The 17,927-nt window shown below is 45.7% G+C and overlaps 1 protein-coding gene across 1 annotated transcript in view; it reads right to left on the bottom strand.

Moving 5' to 3' along the window:
* The window catches only part of MAP2K1 (mitogen-activated protein kinase kinase 1), a 77,860-nt gene that overhangs the window by 9,820 nt on the left and 50,113 nt on the right, over positions 1 to 17,927 (bottom strand). The gene's annotated exons all lie outside the window — the stretch shown is intronic.

The following is a 17,927-nucleotide window of genomic DNA, read 5'->3' as shown; positions in this document are numbered from 1 at the left end:
GAGTCAAGTGAGTTTTCTTGCGTTTCCTGGTGCATATAAAAGTTATGTTGGGGCACCTGGGCGGCTCACAGTAGATTAAACAGCCAACTTCCCACCAGATCGTGATCTCAGGGTCATGGGATTAAGTCCTAGGTCAGGCTCCCTGCTCAGTGGGGAATGTGCTTCTCCCTCTCCCTTTGCTTCCCCCACCTCGATCATGCTCACTCACTCTCTCAAGCAAATAAATAAATAAATCTTTTTTTTTTTTAAGTTACGCTTAAACTAGACCATAGTCTATGAAGTATACAGCAGCATTATGTTTAAGAAAATGATGTACATACCTGAATTCAAAAATACTTTACTGCTAAAAACTGTTAACAATTACCTGAGTTTTGGCAAGTCATAACCACTGATCACAGATCACCATAACAAACATAATAATGAAAAGTTTGAAAAATTCAAGAATTAACAAAATGTGACCCAGAGACGTGAAGTGAGCAAAAACGCTGCTGGAAAAAATGGTGTAGTGTAGACTCACTCGATGCAGGACTGACACAAACCATCAATCTCAAAAAAATGCAGTATCTGCAAAGCACAATAAAATGATATATGCCTGTATTTATCCTTGAACAGATTCTAACAAGTCTACAGAAGCATCTTTCCAAGGATAAAGTGAAAACAAAAAAACCCAGTCTCTTGTATCCCAATAAAGTCCTTCTCCTGCCCGTCCCTCCTCCGCCCCTCATTCCCAAGATGCGCGGCCAGCTCCAGCATCTCCGTCTCTGTGCCTCACGCGCTCCCAGAGACAGGCCTGGAACTCGCTCACAGCAGGGGCTCCTAAGCCCTCCTGAAAGGAAGGCTCTGAACTCACGGTGTGCATACACAAGCACTCAGAGCCACTGGTGCAGTCTTCCCAAGACCCAGCCCTCATCATGTCACAGGACATGAGACCTTTCCAAAGGCCCTGTCACCCTCCCTGTGTCTGCTCCATAAAGTCTTCCAGAATGCAGGCATCAGAAGTAACCTTAGCAGGAATCTGGTTCCCTCCCACCCTGCGGCCACATGACCCACCTCTGCTCCCCTCATCCACTTCCTGTTCATGGAGCACCTGGATGCGTCAGGGCCCGTGCAGATACCAAGAAGACAAGGGCAAGCAAACCGATGGGAGTGCCTACTGTCAGGGAGCTTACATTTTAGCGTGCGTACAGACAAAAACCAACAAACAAATGGGCAGCGTCAGGTGGTCTCAAGGGCCATGAAAACCAGGTAAGACCACACACCATGAGGGGGAGGGTGCCTCTGAGCAGGGAGGAAGACCCTTAGCAACGACCTAGATAGAGTCATGCAGCCTCCCGCAGAATCCCTTCGGGATGTCAGGGACTGAACCTGTCTTCTGTTTCTTCTCCACACCTAGAATGAGGGCAGGCCCCAACACACACTTCCAGCCGAGGAGCCACGGTCTTCACCCGCACAGTACCGTGGCGCTTCTCCAACGGAGGACACACGCCTCACCCCAGAGGAGAGTGTCCAGTGTGTGGCAGGTGACGCCAAGTGGCAGGGAGATGGTGCTCACAGGAGGCGCCGCAGGGAGAGCACACAGGAGGCACTCCAACCTGGACGGCCCTTCACCCCTGTGCCTCCTCACCTCCCAAAGGAGCCCAAGGCAGGTTAGGCTCTGTTTTCGAGCAAAAGAACAGCCCTGGCTAAAGACACCTGTATTCAAATCCCGCCCTGCCATCTGCTCCACCGGCAGCCTTGAGCCAGGCCCTCTGCTTCTCCAGCACCAGCCTGCCTGCGGGTGAGGCGATGGTAACAATCACAGCTCCTGTGACCTTACCTGATGGTGACCAAGACCAACCTAATGCGGGGTCGGCATTTACATGGCACACAATGTTACAGAGACAAAAGGATTCTTTCACAGGCCACCCTCCATGAGGAGCAGTTCACACACCAGACACCTGCTTCCTCCCTCCCCCCCCCAGAGAGCCTCCCCCACCCTTCCACCCCCACCCCCACCCAGGTTTTCCTTCTTCTGCTGGTTCAGATGCTTCTCTCCAGGCTGCAGCTGCTGCTCAGGAGTGGCTACACGGCCTCTGTCACTGCGTGGATCTGATTTCTATTCACATGGCAAGCAAGCCTCCTTTTCTCCAAACTTATGTAACACCACTCTCCTCCATCGCTGACTGTCAGTTCCCGCTTCCCCCACTGCCAGGGAACAACACTGCCTGGGAGGCTGCAGAAACCATGGGGGATGGGGTCAGAGGAGCAGAGGGAAACCCTGAGATTTCCCTGCCTGGACCACACCCTGGGAGCCACTCCCACTGCACACACTCCCTCCTGGTGACCTGGATGCTCCCTCCTGGTGACCTGGAGGGCAGACAAGAGGCTGCCTGCAGACCTGGGCCTCCAAAGCCCTCAACTACAGAGCATGTGGCTGAGCCACGAGGCTGGGACACGCTTCCTTCTGGCAGCCCCAGCCAAATCAGGCTCTTCTCTGGGGGCATAAAAGGTCCATGTCCTACAAGTCCAGAGAGACTGCTTCCTCCAACTGGCAGCGTCCCACCTTTGCTCTCCACCATCACTGCCCTTGTTCCTCCATCCTGTCCCCACATCCTCCTCCTCACTCAGTCCTGCACAGAAATCGGTGCTCCTGCAGTGGGAAAGTCCCCACCTCTCGGCCTGCCTTTCCACATTAGCCACAGAGCCCAAAGCCCTCCCTCCCTCTCCAGCTTCCTGCTGTGTGGGGCCCCAGCTCAGGCCTGCCCCTCTAACCATGCCTCCCCCCTCCCCCACATGTGAAACACGCACCCTTCCAGCCCACCCTCACCTCCAGGTCCAAGTCCAAGTATTCAAGGGTCCCCTTCCTCATTTGGGAGCCTGCCCTGTTCCTGGAGCCCTCCAAGGTTTCATCGGGCTTCCTCCCACAATGTCCTAGCAGCAACCCAAACCACTGTTCACATCACAGGCCCAGGACCCCTCTACTTCCCAAAGCCTTCCCCAGGCCGTGGGTTCCCTTTCTCACCCTCCAATATCAAGAGGTCGAGACTGAGAGGAGCCACAGGACCTGGCGGGCTGGGCTGCATTCTGAAGGGAGCGCCCAGAATCCATGAGGCCCCCAGGCTGACAAGCTTCCCCGGGAAACCTCTGAGGAGCCATGGTTTGTTGCCCCAATCCTGCTCAGGCCCTGCAACAATGAGGACGAGTAAGTCCTCCTTCCTCAGAAACAAACAAGGAGGTTTTATGAAAAAAGTGGACAAAGTATTTTCTTCTTTCCTATTTTCTGCCCCAGAAAAGAACCACTGTGCAAAGCCTTCTGATCCTTCCCCCAAGAGCACGTAATTTTTGCTTAATTTCTGAGCATTTTCTACCCCTGTAAAACAAAGGGTTTGGATTAAATAATTCAGTGGGTCATGTGCTTATTTTATAAACACAACTGAGCTATGAATAAAAGGACACGGTTCTTCAAGGCCATCCACAAGGAGAGACGGGACACGAAAAGTAACAAGAACGTCGTACACATGTGTACGATGGTGAGGGCGAAGGGAGAGGGCCTGAGGGCACTGTGGACTGATACTCTGAATTCTTCCACCCGGCCAGGCTCAACGCCAGCCTGACTAGTGGGCAGCTCCCATCAGGCAGATGCAGCGAGTGTCAGCCCCCCAAAGGGTATGATCGAGTAACCTCGTTTCATTTGGCAGAGAAGAATATTATAGGAAGTTGCATTTGCTATGGAGGTGGGGGTGCACACGATGGAAGAGAGGGCATGAAGAAAGAGAGGGCAGGGGAGCCGCAGAGGGGATGGGGAACGCAAGAGAAATAGGAGGAAGAAAAAAGAAATGAGGGCCCCAGAGAAAGAAGCAAGTTGAGTGATGCCTGGAAGCCAGACCCCGGCTCATCTGTGACAAAGGCTAAATCCAAAAGTGAGATGACTTTGGATAAGTGAGTTAAAGGTTACAGAAATGAAGGCAAATGAGATTTTTAAATGATGACTTTAGGCCTCAAATGATCCCTTTTTAGCAACCCTGGAAGGTCCCTAATAACCCTTCTCTAAAAGTGAAGAAACAGAAGGGAAAAGTGGCCAACCCTGGTATGTCAAATAATGTTCTCCACAGAGCCACCTCCAGTTACCTTACCCATGACCTCAGGGAGCTAATTAAATAGCAACCTAATTAACATTCAGAGAAAATCCCAAACCCTTCAATTAGCCCTGAACTGTAACCTCCTCTCCCATCCAGCCTCCTCAAGAGCACCGCTTTCTCCTCTCGATGCCTTCTCCCAGGGAAGGAGAACGGATGCAGCTGCCAGGGGGTGGGGTGGGGGGATGGCACAGGCAAGCCCAGCCGGCCTGGGAAGACGCCACAACAGCTCTGGTTCATCGAAGACCTCCTATGCCAGGCCTTTTAAATACAGTCTTCTTTAATCCTCGCAACAATGGTGAGAAGCAAGCCCCCTACCCCTTGGTGTACAGATGAGAAACAGTGAGGCCCAGAGTCAGGGAGAGGGCTGTCAAGATTACACAGGGAGCTAATGGCAGAGGCTACAGTAGCACTCAGACTCTTGATTATCCAGAGCCGAGGTAACTGGGCTCTAGATGACCGAGCAAATGGTGAGCTGTACTCCAAAGTTTCAGAAAAGCCATTATTTAGTTGCGGGTGACAGTGGTCAGATGGTACAAACTTCCAGTTGTAAGACAAATATTCCTGGGGTGCAACGAACAACACAGTGACTATAGTTAACAATACTGGATTGTTCATTTGTAAGTTGCTAAGAGAGTACTTTTTTTTTTTTTTTTTTTTTTTTAAGATTTTATTTATTTATTCATGAGAGACACAGGCAGAGGGCGAAGCAGGCTCCTCACAGGGAGCCCAACGTGGGACTCAATCCCGGGCCTCCAGAATCAGGCCCTGGGCTGAAGGTGGCGCTAAACCCCTGAGCCACCCGGGGAAGCCTTTTTTTTTTTTTTTTTTTTAAGAAATCCCTCCATCCAACATGGGGCTTGAACTCACAACCCCAAGATCAAGGCTCACATTGTCTACTGACTGAGGCAGCCAGAAGCTCCTGCAAGTTCTTAACAGTTTTCATCATAAGAAAAAAAAATGCAATCGCATGCTGGTATTAACTATACTTACTGTGGTGATCCATCCATCAAACCAGCATGCCTTATACCCGAAACCAACACAATGTTATGTCAATCATATCTCAATTTTTTTTTTTAAGTTGTGGTAGGGGAAGAAGGTCACTCACATTATAGATGTAACAGGCTTTTTCTGGGAACAGGACAGATAAATCATTTAAGACTCATGAGAGAAAAGACTTCTCTGCTCCGGGAGAGGAGAGCTTCCTTCTCAGCATAGGCGCCCTGTCCCACCTTCAGAAACTTGCAGACAGGGAACCAGAGGCTGCTTCCCACCTCCTCCCACTTTAACAACCGAGTTCAACCACGGAACTTCTGGAGCCTGGTCCTAACAAGCAGGTACTTTCACCTCTGCACTTCTTACAACCTAGGCCACTGAGTGCCATTTAATTTTTTTTCTTCCCTCCCAAGACTCATCAGTTTTGAAATGCTTTCATTTTCTACCTCTGTGTGCCCCGTTCTGCAAATTTGGTGTTAATCTCCTGACCCATAAGGCACATGAAATGTCAGCAATTAAACGAGACAGTATTGCCAGCGCTCAGAATCCATTTTTCTTTTTCAGATTTTGGTTTCCATGAGTATATGCCATTGCAAGAAATGGTCAATTTTTAAAGGAGGATGCAACAAAAGCCACAACAAAAAGTACATCATGGGTTACACTCAAAAAAGAGAGGCGGGGGCAGGGATGGTGGTAGTGGAGACAGTGAAAGGAAAAGAAGGGGCAATCACAGGAAAAGCTTATGGGTCCCGGATTCCTGGTCTCTCATCTTCAATGACTCCCTAATAATATTTGGCAGAGCAGCCCCATTTTACAGACACAGACAGAAATAAAGGCTTAAGGAGACAGATGTCCCTTGCCAAAGATCACACAGAAAAGCTTTTCCACTAAAGAAACCGGCCACAAGCACACATTTCCCTTTGCTGGCTGTGGGCTAATTCAGAGGACAGCACATCTATCACGAAGCCAATCACCCACCTGAAGGCAGGAAAACAATGCTGGCTAATGTGGATACTTCTCATCCACAATTCAAGAGAGGGGAATTAGCTTAAAAAAATGTGTTTGACCTGCTGAAGGGTAATTTTCCCCAGCAGCAGAAGATGGGCGTAAAAGATTGGAAAAAGGAAAGATAGAGAAAGCTGGAGATCTCATTTTTAAATGCCAAGGAGAGGGAATTTCTAGTAGCATCACTGTATTTATGACGGCCCAAGCTCCATCAAAGTAAGGCATGACCATATGTACCTGGGTCACAAGTTCACATCATGCACCAGAGAAGCCTGGAAATTCCAGGATGTCAAGAGGCCACTCATCGTCATTTCTGGCTTAGGTTGGGACAGACCCCTAAAAAAGGCACTTAGCAGAGTGTGTGTGCCAATTTACAGACAAACGTGAGCCAGATGGATGAGACAGTCCTTGTGGAGCCTCCTGAGCAGAGCCCTCCCCAACTACACACTCTTCTTTGGGAGACACACTCCTCCCTCTCACCGAACAAGAGCTCTGGGTGGACATCACAGCCTCAAGGTTTCCCTTAGAAGTGAGGCTTTGTGATGTGAGAGAGAACAGGACACAGATCTCCCAGGATTACTCTCAGCCTGGGCCACCAGGCCTTTCGTCAAGGGACCAGCTAGAGCCTCAAGACACAAGCTTGGGCCTCACACTCCTTTGCACCACAGCTGCCTTGAGAAGGGCCAGGGAGCAAGTCTTCTAACTGCCTTCTCCTCCCTATCTGAATGCACAGGCACCTGCCCTTTGCTCTCCTCAGGCTTCCAGAATAAACCCTGACCACCTCTCTTCACCTGCTCCCCAACAACCGCTCCCCCCAGCTGCCCACCAAGCCACTATCCTGACTCAGACCCACCCACATCATCTCTTACTGGACCATGACAACAGCCTCCTAACTGTCCTCTCTCCCCCTCGAGCTCCTCTTAGCCACAGCAGCCGGGGCCCTCTTCTTCCAAGAATCACTCACCTTACTTCCCTGCGTAGGAGCCCTCCTCTGTTCCCCTCTGCCTATGATGATATCCAGCCCATGAGCAGAGCAGTGAAGACCCCCTCGAGTCCCTTAAGCGTTCGTTATCGACTCCCACCACACACCATCAGGAACGTAGACAACCCAAACAGCTTGCTGTTCCCTGTGAGGACTGATCTGCGTTCTCTGCCTCTGTTGCCACGATTCATGTGCTCCCCTCTACCTGGGATTCCAGCTCAGGGCCAGTTACACCCCCTCCACAGTGCTTCCCTAAAGGGACTGAGGAAGCACTCTCCCTCCTCCAAAGGCCCATCTGCCTCGCTTAAAGAGCGAAGAGACACTCATCTGGAGCCCTGATCCATCTCTGTGGGTCTAGCAGCTGAGGTAATTCTAGAGAGAACGTGACTCACATTTCTCACCAAGAGACCAGCACACTGGATTCTAGCTACTGATTAGCCAGCCACTCTCTGTTTCTCTCCATCTGTAAGGTGGAGCAGTCTAGACAGGGTTCAAAGGAATCAGTTTTCCTGTAAATTCACTGCCCCTGCCCCCAAGGCTGTCACCACATGACCGGTGAATAAGACTAGCATGTAGAGGAAGCAGGAGTGCAGCCCAGCCACCCCCTGGACGCTCTGGGCAGCCTACAGATGGTGGCACAAGGACACCCCCTTCCACCCAGGCAGGACCGTGGTCAGGACAGAGGCCCATGTGCAGCCTCAGGGGCCACTGTGACTTTCTGCTCAGGGAAGCCTGGCAGGACACCAGAAAAGGCCAGGCTGGTAGGACAGGGCCTGGCAAAGGCCACAGAAGAAGCCACTCAGAAACTTATCACATGTGAGCCTGCTACACGCGGCTTGTAAAACAACAAAACAAAAACACACTTGGGCCACTTCCAATCTTGCCTGTCGGTGCCCACAGCAAGACGAAGATGTCAGGGTTCTAACCGCGACCCTGGCGGAGGGCACATTTCCTTCAGAGGCTGTTGCTAGCACACCCACAACGTGCTCCAGACACCCCCAACTGTCCCCGGGGCCATGATCCAAAAACAATCAGAGTCTCAGCAGAAGCCTCAACAATTATTCTGGCCCAACAGCTCCCTGGGCAATAAGAAGCTTCCCCAGGGTGCCCACCTAGCAGGACGGCCCTGCACAACCTACTCGAGCTCTGAAGAGAGCCATGGCCGGGCATCCCCTCAGAAGTCTAGGCTGGTGGTGCCAGGGCACTGTGGGCCCAGGCTACTAATCCAACACGGCACGTAAGCATCAGGCAGGCTACACACTACCCCAGCTGACAGAAGGAAAAGAAAAATGAGCTGAGGCATAGCTTAAAACTATTCTTGGCATTTATTGATCATCAGCCAGCAATTCCACGGCAGAAACAATTTATGGGCTAAGCTGTATAAACGCTCTACCAATTTAACTTACATAATGTTTCTTCAGAGTCTTGATCAAAGTAAGACCTTGATTAGCAGAATGGGCTAAGAAGAATGACAGGCTGGCAATGCAAATCACCACTGTAAGTGGCGTGAAGCAGAGCTGCATCCTTAGGACCCCCACCTCCCACCCTGGAACTCAGAGCCTAACCACCTGAGTCTGCTTTAGAGACACCAGACCTAGGAGCTCCTGCCACAGGGAGTGCAAGGACCACTTTGAAACCTTTGTGGTTAATTCCCATCAGAGCTTCAGGATCAGTGAAAAACCCTCTCTCCTACCTACGCCATCCATCAGGTTTTCACCAAGAACTCAAAGCTGAAAACCCCAGGGCTTCCTCTTGCACTTAAATTCTAAGGTTTCCTTAGTTGGGGGAAATTCTTCTTCTCCTTAAAACCCAGTAATCAGGAAGCTTTCTCTGTAAAGGACCACAGAGCAAATATTTTTAGGTTTTGAGGGTCATATGGTCTCTTTCACACGCAACCACTTACCTTTGCCATTATAGCACAAAAACAGTCATGAAAAACAAATATGCATGCTATGTTCCAACAAAACTTCATTATGGACACTGAAGTTTGAATTTAAAACAATTATCATATATCACAAAATTCTAAAAAACAATTCTTGGCTTGCAGGCCCTACAAAAATAGACAGTAGACCTATGTGGCCTGTGGGCCGCCAGTCTGCCCACCCCTGCTTAAATGTTTAATTATTGTTTCGATCTGTTAACAGCTTTTTGTCTTCCTGACCCAGTGCTTGATCATATTAGTAGCAAAATATAATTTTTCTTCCTAATTTGCTAGCTTTCAGCCTCTGTTCCTCCTTTCCACCTTCTGGTAATAAAGCCCCTCTTTTCATTTGGGGTAGGCTCCTCCCAACAAGTGTTTCTGCTAGGGTGTCAACCAACAAGCCCCATCTATCCTGCCACAGAGTAGGTTATAATCCCAGGTGGACAACCAGACCACGCTAGTCCCTGGAACAAGTGACTGGCCCAAAAGCGGGCAGGCACTAGCAGCACAGCCAATCAGTGATTCAGGCCTACAGGACAGTGGGCAGAGCTCTTTCTCTGGAACAGAACACTAAGGACTGAGGTCCCTGCTGCCCCCAATGAAAAGCCTCAGACTGTAAAGGAGGCCCACACCACGAGTAATGCTGAGAGGTAACAGGGTCCTGAGGCTGTCTTTTCAACCCTATATTCATCCCTGCCTTCTAACAGGTGACCCACACTAATACATTCTTTTGATTAAGTAATCTTGCATTGGATTTCTGACACAACCAAAGAATCCTAATTATATCACATCAAATTCTATTTGAAAGTTGACAGGATAGCAGCGATTCATGCATAAAAAATAACACTGGCTGTATTCCACCACCCTGTATTTCAAGACGTTTTTCCCCTGTTAGACTCCAAGTTCCTGGAGGACACAATGCATTTCTGAGCCATCTTTATGCTCTCTGGAGTGATTCACTTAGTACCTTGTACTTAGAGGTATTCTATGAATATTATACAAATACTACTTTCTTTGCATCATGGAAGCCAACAGTGAGGAGAAGGGCAAATCAACATGGAGGAACATGTGCACGTACATACCCATGATTATACCAAAAAACGTTACCCAGAGATTCCAGACAAAACTAATACCGACTCTCTGATCAGCGGCCCACAAACTACATACACCAGGCTAAGCCACACAGTCTGCTTTGCCCTTTGAACACTCGGGGAATAGAATATAATGTCTACACAAAAGCAGGACAGACTCGCAGAGGACTTCAACTACTCCTTGACCTCCATCTGTTCTTTCCAATTGATTAAGTTCTTCTTTCCAGCTTATCTTCCAACTCAGGCAAAAGACCTGGAAGGCAAAGCATCCTGTGATGGGAACTATCCCTTCGGGCAACAGGGACTGCCCTGAGGCCAGCAAGACCCCCACAAGACCCCCACATGATGGCCCCCAAAACAATGATCCACCTGACCTTGACTGTTCACGTGCACGTACCCCATCGACCCACATTTTCCTTAAAAACCTCCAAGTGAAAAAAAAAAAAAAACAAAATCTCCAAGTGTTTTCAGCCCTCTGGGGACACTAGTCTGCTACCTTCTCAGTGTTGGCTTCACTGAAACAAATTCCTTTCTTGTTTCACCACCAGTCTTCTCTCTGCCTTTGGATTGTCCATGGCCAGTGGTCAAACCTAATATATGTGGTACCCCCGGAGCCAGGTGCTCTTGCACCCTTGTTCCCCGCTACAGGATCACAGCAGATGGGTTCCCTGCAAACAAAGTCCAGAACAGCAGGCCATCACCTCAGACAGTGGGAATATGAGCCGTACTAGTCAGGCCCATAAAGTCCTGCTCTACAGCCGCAAAGACAGATCCCTTCAGGAATGAGGCTGAGAACCTGGTTCGCACCCAGCATGGACAGACACATCAGAGATATATGAAAGCTAGCCATATGTATGCCCAAAGCAGGGTATCTCACTAGGGCCAACGGTCCTTCAACTTACCTGGTCGACTAAAAATAAGTGAAAACTTTCAAGAGACTATTACGTAGGTGGAAAAAACAGTACTTAAATGGCACCTGGAAATGGTCTCCCCCCAACTACCATTATGGCTCTTCCTCTTACAGAAAGTCATTTGTGAGTTCAGGTGTGCCTAGTGTTATATCACCAACATTATTCCCACACCCACCATGAGGCTAAGAAGGCCTCACTGCCCCAGCAGCAGCACCCCAGGGGTAGCTAGCTGAGGAACGAGGACAACTGCTCTTCTGCTTACACAACCCAACCTCCCAACCAGAGGGGCCCTGGTTCCTGCCCTACTCAAGTGTGGGAGTCTAGCTTTTAAAAAAATTCTCTCAACTTTTCCAGGATCTCAAAACACTTAGGCATTTTGAGATACTTAAACCAGCATCTGGCAATCACAAAAACCTACTGATTGATCTGTTAAGCAACAGTAACACAGATTGTCCATGATGTTGGTCAAGCACTATTTTAAGCGCTTGTAGGCATTGTCTCAATCCTCACAGCCCTGGAGGTAGACTATTCCTCCTGAGGCTTGGAGAAGTTAAATAACTTGCCCAAGGTTACACATTCAGTAGCACAGTCAGAATTCAAACCCTGAACTTTTGTCACCAGGACAGAGTGCAAAAACTGGCTGAAATATTTTCTAGCTGCTCCCAAAGAGACAGAACCTATCCCGCTACATTTTTAGTCCTGACTGGATCACATGACTTTTTTTTTTTTAAAGCCAACAGGACATTAACCTGATGGAAACAGAGGTTTAAATGGTGCTTTAGTAGTAGGGTTACTCCTCTCTTATGACTGAAACCCCAAGACCATCATGGGAAGAAGCCAGGGAGTTTGTGTCTCAGAGGATGAGTGAAAACATGAGGAAAGAGGTCCAACCAGCCCACAAAATTACAGAGAGTAAATCACTGCTGGTTTATTGTCGGGGGTTTTTTCTCTAATTTTTACTTAATAAGATATTTACTTGAGAGAGCGAGAGCAGGTGGAGGGGCAGAGAGAGAGAGAATCTCAAGCGGATTCCACTCTGAGCACAGGGGCCTGATGTGGGGCTTGAACCTACAACCCATGAAATCATAACCTGAACTGAAACCAAGAGTTGGATGCTCAACAGATTGAGCCCCCAGGTACCCCCACGACACTGCTGTTTTTAAACTACTAAGGGTTGGGCTGATTTATTCATTCCACAGTGAAAACTCATTGAAATAACCACTAAGCTTTCAACCAGAAAATTATCAGCAAGTAGGAATAAAGAAAAGAAAAATGTACAGCCAAGAAAAAGCCCCCGCAGGTTTCCCCATTTCACCTCAAGGACATAATGAGAAGAAACAGAGTTTAAATTTCATCAGGAAAGAATATATTTAGACCAGAGGAAAAACTTACTGGCAGCAAGGAGTCTCACTATCCCATCATCACCCTAACCCAGGTTTCTGGGAATCATCCACTCATTGTTCTTCTTGCTCAGGAATCGCGTTGTGCAAGAATACCATTCCACAGCCCAGGCCTCACAGTGAATTCTTTCAGGGCTTCTGGAGAAGATGCATGACAGCAGGAGTCTGAAAAGTGGAGCAGTTAGGCCAAGCTGCCTGCTGCAGACACTGCTCATTGGAGGAGAAGTCCTAGTGACTTCCCCTTCTTGGCTGGGCAAAGAATGAACTCTCCACCAAAGATAACTGTCCAGAGACCCATCTGGCTCACAAAGCAGCTCTTCTTGCCAAAGAGCAGTAACTGCAGAGCCAGAAAAGAAATTCCTGAGAAAGTGGGGGCAGCATCAGGCAGAAGGAAAAAGCAAGTTGGTTATTCCAGGAATGAGCTGCAAGTTTCCTCTCTTTGGAACAGAAATAAAGTTAGAGCTCTCCATCAAAAACCCAGAGCACGGTACAGGGAAGGCAGTGGGGAGAGAAAAACTCAGGCCTAGATCAATGACTGTGTTAGAGGCAGGAGACACTGTTGATTCCTGTGTGTTCTGACACCTGTTAATCACACATCCACCCATTTAACAACTCTTTGAGGGGCAAGCTATTCTCTGTTATACTAGAGTCGGGATACAGAGATGAATGTGATGTGTCCCCTGACTTGAAGAAACTCACAAACTGGTGAAAGAAAAACAAACTCTCAGCTAGGGTTTCGATATCTGTAAAATAGGCAAAACAAACCTATCACAAGGTTGCTGTGACCAATAAATGAGAAAAGTAGCTAAAGCACATAATACAGTACTTGGTACATAACAGGCCCTCAATAAATACTCATTATTTATTACAGTAAGAAAGGGATGGACACTGTGCCAAAGGAATACAGACGCAAAGCACTTAATTTGCTCTGGGAGGGGACTGGTTCATGGGAACACTTCTTGGAAGAGACGTCTGAACTAAACAGTAACATTATTACTATAGTAACAACATAACTAAGCCAAACAGTAACATTATTTATTAATGATTTATGGGAAGCAGCCCTTTAAATCCTCACAAATATACCAAATATGCATATAATTTGCAATTGCTGCCCTTTGGCATGAACTCTCCTCATTTAACGGATGAATAAATAACTCAAGAGTTTATATTCCCTGTATGTAAGAGAGTTAAGATTTGAACTTTAACTGGCAGATTCCCAAGCCTTGGGGCTATACCTTAAAAAGATGAGCAGACTTAGCCTAGAAAAGGTAGGAGTATGAGGGACGCGGTAGGGTTGGGAAGTAAACATTCCCAGGAAAGGCAGTAATAAGAGCAAAAGGGAGCAGCACACAAAGGTACAGCTGATAAAAGAAATTCATCCTCACTGGGTCTCAATTTCTTCGTACATAAAGGCAGAAGGAAGGCAATTCACCTTTGTTAGGCCCCTCTTTACGCAAACCATTTTGCTAATTGCTTTCCTTATGTAATGTCCTCAATCCTCACAGCAACCTTGAAGTAGGCAAGAGGATTCTATTTTATAGATGATACACTGGCTTTCCTCCACCAAATCCTTCTACAACACTGACTGGTCGGTCCCTCATGGATTCTGCTGAGTGAGAATTATGTCCTTTGCAGCCCTCGAACGTAGCCCCTTGCTCAAGAAATGTTCATCTCTCCCCCCTCTTTCAGCTATTCCTATTTCCTAGAAATAAGTACAATAAAATATTCTATCCAGGAACTCAGAGGTCTTTAAAAAAAAAAAATCAAGGTCTATATACTACTAGAAAACTGCTCCCCCACACCAGTCATACCGTACCTCCTTATTGACACTTTTCTTGTCACTAGAAAAAGGACAAAATAGTAGCTAGTGTAGTTATAAAGTAGAAAGCTTTCTACGATTTTGCATTTTAAGTGTGTAGTTTGATGCGTTTTTGAATAAAGCATACAATGGTAAACCCACCACCAAAATCAGGATTTAATATTTTGATTACTCCAGAAAGTTCCCTCATATCCCTTTGAGGAGATCCCCACTCCAGCCCCCTGACACCCTCAGGCAACCACTAATCTACTTTATTACTATGTTACTGTGGATTAATTACATCTGTCCTAGATATTCATATACATGGAATCCTACCCTATGTGTTCTTTTGTGTAGAGTTTCTTTTACTCTGCATGTTTTTGAGATTCGTCCAAATTGTATCAATAGTTCACTCATTTTTATTGTTGAGCTTCATTCTGTTGTTTAAATCTATCAAGATTTGTTTATTCACTAATCTAGTGACCAATATTTTGTTGGTCCTAGTTTGGGGCTATTGTGAATAAAGATGCTATGAACATTTGTGCACAAGTCTCTATGTGGACAAATGTATTCATTTCTCTTAAGTCAATAGTGAGACAAGGGGCTAAGGGATTTGTTGTATGGTTTAATTTTAAAAAACACTACAAAACTCTCTTTCAAAGTGCTTGTCCCTTTCCCTGGTTGCTTTTAAGAAACTTGCTTTATCACTGTTTTTGACAACTTCACTTTTTGAGGAGGGTGTTTGCTTTTTGGTTTGTTTTTTTTGTTTGTTTGTTTGTTTTGTTTGTTTTTTACAGTTTTATTAGTATATCATTTTCTCTCTCTTTTTTTAAAGATTTATTTATTTATTGGAGAGAAAGAGAGAAAACAAGCCCGAGGGGCAGAGGGAGAGAGAGGGAACCTCAAGCAGACTACCTGCTGAGTGCAGAGCTTGAGATGGGGCTTGATCCCACTCATGACCCAGAGATCATGACCTGAGCTGAAACCAAAAATCGGACATTCAACCAACTGAGCTACCGACCGAGGCACCCCTATTGGTTATGTGATTTTTAAATAATAAACCCCAAATACTTGAAGTGTATCATTTGATGAACATATGTATGTTATCATCACCACAATCAAAATTATCATACCCAAAAGTCTCCTTGTGCCCTTCTGTAATCCTGCCCTCCTCCTTCCCTCATTCCCCAAGCAGCCACTCGTTTGTATTTCATCACTACAGATCAGTTTGTAATTTCTAGAATTATATAAATGGAATCACATGATATATGCTCTTTTTTTGTCTGTTACATTTTTCATGTATCAATGGTTTATTCTTTTTATTGCTGAATAATATCCTAGTGTATGGATGTACCACAATTTGTTTAACCATTCAACTACTGATAGATGTTTGGGTTATTTTTAGTTTTGGGTTATTACAAATAAAACTACCCTGACCAGTCATGTACAGGGCCTGAATGGACATACGCTTTCATTTCTTTGAAGAAAATCCTGAGTGAAATGACTGAACATAGAGTAGGCACATACTTAACATTTTAGAAACAGAGGAGCTGTTTTCCAGCATGCTTGTACCATTTCACATTTCTGCCTACAGTGTCTGAGAGTTCCAGTTGGTCTGTATCCTCAATAACACATGGGTAGTCTCTAGACATTCCAGTAGGTGTGAAGGGGTATCTCACTGCGAACTAAATTTACATCTCCATAATGACAAATGTTGTTCAGTATCTTTTCATGTGCTTATATGCTATCCATGTTATCTTCATTAGTATGACATCTGTTCAAAGCTTTACCCATTTCTCTAATTGGGTTGTTTATCTTTTTATTATTAAATTTTAAGAGGTCTTTATATAATTTAGACAATGCCACTAGACAGATACAGGTTTTGCCAATATTTTCTTAGTCTGCGGCTTGCCTCTTTGTTTCTGTATCTTTTGAAAAGCAATGTTTTTAATTTAGATAAAGTTCAATTTATTGATTTTTCCTTTATACTTCTCCATGCCTTTTGTGTCCCATTTAAAAACACTTTGCTAAAACAGAGGTCATTAAGATAGTCTATGTTTTCTTTCAGATGTTTTATAGTTTTAATTCATACAGTTAGACCTATGATCCACTGAGAGTTCATTTTTCTTTATGATGTGAGATAAGTGTGAGGGTTCATTTTTGTACATAAGAATATACAACTGTTCCAGCAACATTTACTGGCAAGATTATTGTTCCTTTATCGAACTACCTCAGAGTCTTTGTCAAAACTCAACTGACTACATATATACATGTCTATTTCTGAATCCTTCCATTTTATTCGATCTGTTATGTTTAGCTTCACACCAACACAACACTACTGACTATCACAGCTTTATAATAAATCTGGAAATCAGGTAGTCTAAGTGCCCCAATTTTGTTCTTCTTCTTCAAAGCCGTTTTGGCAGTTCTAGGTCCTTTGCATTTCCACATACATTTTGTATATAATTTATGAATTCTACAATAAAGGTTACTGGGATGTTCAAGAGGATGGCTTTCAATCTACAGATCAATTAAAGCAAAACTGACACCTCAGCAACACTGATAGCGGTGGTAGTTGCATAACAACATGAATGTATTTACTGCCAGAAACATATGCCTAAAAATGGTTAAAAATGATAAATTTTATGTTATGCACATTTTATAGTGTTTGAAAAACCAATTCCAATTTTAGAATTTATCACCTAATCTACAGTAGCTGGCCAGCCGATTCCATCAGCCCTCCTCACTCCTCCTCAGCTCTCCCTCCTTACACTTGTCACCATTAGCACCCCACAGCTGAAGAGACATAGTCCACAGCACTGTGTTTCCCTCTTTTCTGTCTTCTGGCTTACCTTTTTTTTTTTTTTTCTAATAAACTTTACTGAGGTGTAATTTATATACCATAACATATAGAGACTTTAGCAGAAGGTTTGATGTTTGATAAATTCATGCATGCATCTACCACCACGATTAAGATACAACATTTCCACCACCCCCAAAGTACCCTTGCATGCTGCTGTTAATTTCTCCTCAGACCCTCAGGCAACCACTGATGTACTTTCTATCACTACGGATCTGTTGTTGCTTTCTCTATAATTTTATATAAATAGAAACAGTTTGTACCTTTTTAAGATTTTATTTATTTGAGAGCAAGACAAGGGAGAGAGCAAGAGTGGGGAGAGGGGCAGAGGGACAAGCAGACTCCTTGCTGTGAGCACAGAGCTCTATGTGGAGGCTCAATGCGAGGCTTGATCCCAGAGAATCAACCCTGAGATTCTCTGAGAATCATGAACTGAGCTGAAGTCAGATGCTTAACCAACTGAGCCACCCAGGCACCCCTAGTTTGTACTGTTTTGTATCATGATGTTCTCATCCAGTATAAATGTTTTTTGAGGTTCAGCATCAGTAGCCTTTTTCTTTTCGTTGATGAATAATATTCTATTATATGGATAAACCGTAATTTGCTTACCTCTTTGCCAGTTGAAGAACACTTTGGTTTTTTCTACTATGTATGCTTTAGATATCTGTATAGGAGTCTGTATGGACATATTTTTTCATTTATCTTGGGTAAATATCTAAGAGTGGTCATATGGTAAGTGTATAGGTACTTTTATTAAAAGAAATCAGTTTCTTTTATACTCAAACTCACATTCAGTCAGTCATGGCCTTGGGCCTATGTACTATCTAGTCCAGTAGGCAGATGGTGAC

Source organism: Canis lupus, chromosome 30 (genome assembly GCF_003254725.2).
Source record: "Canis lupus dingo isolate Sandy chromosome 30, ASM325472v2, whole genome shotgun sequence".
NCBI lineage: Eukaryota > Metazoa > Chordata > Mammalia > Carnivora > Canidae > Canis > Canis lupus.
Note: the sequence above shows the minus strand (reverse complement) of the source record. Positions and strands in the feature narration are given on the sequence as shown.